Below are 5,459 nucleotides of genomic sequence, written 5' to 3' on the forward strand. Positions count from 1 at the left end.
CATCATAGGCAACCTCTCGTCCTCCATCTCCCAATTGCTAAGAATTTGAATGAATATCAGGATAGCTGTGGACTCACCACAATATTTAGAGTAAATATTTTATTTAATTTTGTGTAGGCATTAAGGGATAAGATATTGAAACTGATGTCTGAATTATAAATATTTTAGAACTTGCCAGTTTTTAAAAACTTCATATGTTTTGCACTTCATCAATTAATCTGCATCTTAATTTGAATTCATTGATGTATTATTATTAAGATTAAGAAGATTAAACAGATATTTTCTGCTTCTGTAAATAAATAACCTTTGCCATCCCAAGGAAAAAATTCTGTAGGAATATCTGAAAGGAACTCTATAGACAATACACAATTTTACAGTATAATTTAAGGAAATAATTAAAAGTTAGTATGAGTAGAGATAATTTGGTATTTTAAATGGCAGAATTAAACATTCTGTCTACAACTCTTAGCAAATCAAAAGTCTCTCTATGTCAACTAAGCAACATATGTGTGGTAGTCAGAGCAATGTCCCAATGGACTAATCCCCAGAACCCGTTAATAGGTCAGGTTTTGAAGTCAAGGAAATTAAAATAGCAGATGGAATGAAGGTTGTTGGTCACCAAGCCTCAATATGGGAAGATTATTTTAGATTACCTGAGGGGCTCCAATGTAAACATTGTCCCGAAAAGTGGAAAAGAGAGCAGAAGCTTGTCAGAGTGATGGAGTGTGAAAATGGTTATTGCTGAATTTGAAGATGGAAGGATACCACTAGCCAAGGAATGCAGGAGGCTTCTAGAAGCTGGAAAAGACAGCAGAACAAATTATTCTGTAGCGTGTCTATAAAGGAGCACAGTCCTACCAACACACTGATTTTAGCCCCTAAGACCCTTTTCATACTTAGGGCCTCGAGAGCTATAAGACAATACATTTTCATTGGTTTCAGCCACTAAGTTTGTGGTAATTTGTTCCAGCAGCAATAGGAAGCTAAGTCCCTGAGTAGTGCTCTGAAGTATTGCTTTATATAGATGCTGAACATGTGTTCATTGGCTGAAGACAGAGAAATTAGGCTGGGCGAGGTGGCTCACCTCATAACCCCAACATTTTGGGAGGCCGAGGTAGGTGGATCACTCGAGGCCAGGAGTTGGAGACCAGCCTGGCCAACATGGCAAAACCCCATCTCTCTTGAAAAAAAAAAAAAAGCCAGGGGTTGGGGAACGCGCCTGTAATCCCAGATTCTTGGGATGCTGAATCACGACGATTGCTTTAACCTGGGAGATGGAGGCTTCAGTGAGCTGAGATTCAGTCATTGCACTCCAGCCTGGGTGACAAAATGAGACTCCGTTTCAATAAACATATAAAAATAAATAAATAAGAAGAGAAATTTAGTGCAATTTTGGAAATCTTATGGAAAGATAAATTTATATTTTTCGATTTTTTTATGTTGTGTTTTAAAACCTCAGAGATGACCTTTTTGCCACGTGAGTAGTGATGAAACACGACCAATTTTCATACCTGTTTCTATCTGTATATGAATATATGCACTTTCAGAAAATCTGGAAAAATCTTAGACTAAAGAGTTCCAGAATTCACCTTTGTTATGGTCAACTCTCTACTGTATCCACTTACAGCCCCAAACATCAGGCGTTAAACCATGCTGGCACACGATAAATATCCAATCAAGTTTTAGCACAGTTCATTCAGAACCTTGCAACAGATCATTAAAACCTGATTATCTCTTCTTTGAGGTTTTATTCAGTGCTTCACTTCAGTGCCTAGAGTAGTGCTTCACATGTGGTAGTGTCTCAAAAATATTTATCAACTGAATGAGTGAAGACAAGTACTGCTGAGTGTACTAAGAATTCTCTTTAGGCATTTAGTTGAGGCAGCTTTTGTTCAAGCACCGCCAGGGTTCCTGATGACTGTGTCTATTGCTTGGCCTTCCCCAGCCCATTTCAGAAGTGCTCAAATGTATGCAAAGGCTTTCATTTTCACATTTTGCTAATTTAAGTTACGCTCAGGTATTTATATTCTCAATGTCTCAAAGGTTTTTGGTGTGTAATGGCTCTTTCAGTTTTCACCTATCCTTTTCTAAGCATTCTTACCTAAGACGTAGCCATCAGTCCATCCAGTAACTGGACTGGTATTGTACTGTACTAACAACCACTTTCGCTCTAATTAAGATTATTTTTTTCCCAAGAACAACCTCTCCAATTCCCCATTTTAGTAGCCCTTTTTTGAGCTTTCCTCAGTAGTTCTCTAAAATATAACCCTACAGAGTAAAATGAAATTATAAATATGTTAGGTGCAAGCTAATACTACCATTGCTTTAGCTTCGAATGGATTCTTTATTTACCATTAGTAACCTTTAAAATGTTCATACTGTCATAAAAATCCTTTAACACAAAGCCTGATACAAAGCAGACCTTGAAAAGTATTAATTTTCCTACTCTTTTCTATGAAGAACCATGAAATACTGTCATAGAGTAAAATGTGCTTATATTCATGTGAATATAGTGTTTTGAATTTTTAAAGTCATACATCCAGTGAGACAACTCTTTAATATGATTTTCTAACAGATCTGTAGTTAATTTGAACAAAGTATGTAACAAGATGGAAGAATTTCTGTATATGATAGCTTGAGTTTTGAAGTCCCATTGCAGAATTCTCCATCATTACGAAGAACAGAAAGTTTATCCTTTTTGCTAATTCTCCACTAAATTAAAAAAATAGCTTTGTCTTAAATTATAATTTCAAATTTGCAACTGAAGCTAATAATTAAATTAGTCAGTACAGTTTCTGTAATAAAATTTTAAACTTTATCCTTCTAAGAAGAGGACAATAATACAAATATGTTTGTTTAAATATTTGCCTTGGTCTTCTTACCTTATTTCAAAAGTACTCTTTTTTTTTTTTTTTTTTTTTTTTTTTTTTTTTTGTAGGAGTGGTCAAAGTATATTAGAAGATATGAGAGAAAGCTTTATTTAATTTCAAGCATTTTTTGAGTATAAGTCATTTTACTTTTTTAAAAAAGCCCACAATCTAAAGTATGTTGACTTATATAGCAATTAATTTTTTACAATCTAATGGGATTAAGCATACTTTTTTTGTGAAAATAAAACTCCTAGACCCCAGGCATTATAAATATAGAAAGCTAGTGTTTCATAAATGTTAGCAATTTTTCCACTTAAATTAGTGGAAATGCATTTCAAATACTGCCTATGTCTAATCACAGAGAAAAATAGTAACTCTACAGTGAAAGAAGCTGTTGGACACCATCTTACCCAAGTGATCGAAGTTATCATCACCAACAAAAGGATAAATCATTGTCATGTGCCTCCGGATGTGATACACTGAAAAAGCCACTTTGTCATTTATGTGATATTCCTGCTGCCATATTCACAACCTTAATCCAGTTATAAGGAAATATTACACAATCCAAATTGAAAAACATTCTACAAAATACTGCCTGCAGTTTTGAAATTGTCAGGGTCATGAAAGTAGAAGTACAACTGAGGAACCGTTCCAGACTGAGTGAAACCAGAGACCAGACAGCTAAATGCAATGTGAGACACTAGATCAGTGGCTAAATCAGGAGAAAATCATAGCTCTAAAGGACATTATTTGGACAACTGATGAATTAGATTTGAATATAGACTACAGATTATGGTATGGCGTTAATGTTATATTTCCTAATTTTGAAAATTGTGCTCCAGTCATGTAAGAGAATGTTCTTGCTCATAGGAAATATACGAAAGACTTTCTGGCTGGAAGACACCATGTTTCCAATTTATTTTAATAATATTAAAATATATAGAGAAATAGTACTAGTAATGATAGTAACAAAGCAATTGTGGTAAAATCTAAGCAATTCGGTGCAGCTGGCTAAAGAGGGCAGAAGCTCTTTGTACTATTTTTATCACTTTTCCCTAAATTTGAAATAATATCAAAATAAAAAGTTTAAAGAATAGGGAGTCTGGGAAGTGTACATTATTTAACCTTATAAGGTAAGTGTAGTGTATATATTTAAAACATAAAGATTTGAATATTAGATAAAGTCATTTTACTTTTCAGGAAATATGTAGTCTGGAAGGTATGTTCCAACAGAGAATGTGTAGTAGTATTCTACTTGCTTCTAAACAGCAGCTGATAACAATTTTAGTGAAAGCACTGTTGTTTGTAATAGTTTTGTTCTTTTCCTATTTCAAAGATCAAGGAAATAGCTCTCTTTTAAAACAGTTATGAGTCAAGGTGAATTCAAACCAGATGTTTAGAGAGTTTCATTTCACTTCAAGATTTCTGATACACTCTGTAGAGAACGTCTAAGACATAATGACCAGCCAACATTTTTTATTTAAGATTGGATATCCATGGGTCAGCCTTCAATGTTTATTTTTCTAACTGTTTTATAGTGAAGTTTGGTTAAAAGACTTGGCACAGTGCTCTTCAGTTTAATTTTCAGCCTGACAGAAATGCTGGCCTCAGTGTGTGTATGTGTGTAATTTAGTTGCTGTGCTACTGGAAGTCTATGGAAGATTAATGAATGGTGAGGCTCCGTGGCAGTTGTGAGGGGATGCAGGATAGAGAAAACCAGCCACCATCTGTTCAAAATGCCTTTTGTAATGCTTTTAAGGAAAACAGTTACCAGCAGGAGACAGAGGCAAACAATGGCTTTAAATATTAATGTTTCTGTTCTCACAAATAAATATTGCAATTGTACTTCTATTATCTTAACAAATAAATAAGCACATTATGTTGCAACCATGTTGTGTATTCAATTCTCCAAAGCAGGAAAATTACCAGTAATTTAATATACTTACCAATACTTCCTTTCAATTAGGATCTTCAAGGTATGATATACATTAAATCCAAGGAAAAGCTCAGTAAATCATCTTCTACTTTGGAATTAATGTTTATCCTTAGAAGCACCTCCACCATCGTTTCATACAATTTATACAATATGCATTAATTACGTTCTCATAGATTCATTATCCCAATCATGCCTTCAAATCTTTTCAAAAGTGTCACTCTATAACTGGAATGCTAACTGTTATTTATTAATATGCTCACTAGGAAAACTCTAGACTAGCGCTTTTCAAACTTTAATTGAAAACAAATCACCTGGGGTCTTTTGAAATGCAGATTCTGATCAGGACATTTTTGGCTTAAACCTGACATGATGACTTTCTAATAAACTTCCAGGTGATGCTGATGCTGCTAATCTATGGGTTACACAATGGTTATTATAGATTAATCTCTCTGATTTTTTTTTTTTTTTTTTTTGCTGCAAAGAATAGTGGAGGGGGCCATTCAAAAAAGGTAAAAATATACATACCCACCTGAATGTTGGTATCTACTTGGCTCAGTCATTGCCAATGGTGGTGGAATGTCAATCACCCATTTGGCAACTGGGTGGTTAATATTCACCCAGTCACCAAATAACAATGACGATGACAACAACAA

The sequence above is a fragment of the Macaca nemestrina genome, chromosome 16, assembly GCF_043159975.1.
Source record: "Macaca nemestrina isolate mMacNem1 chromosome 16, mMacNem.hap1, whole genome shotgun sequence".
NCBI lineage: Eukaryota > Metazoa > Chordata > Mammalia > Primates > Cercopithecidae > Macaca > Macaca nemestrina.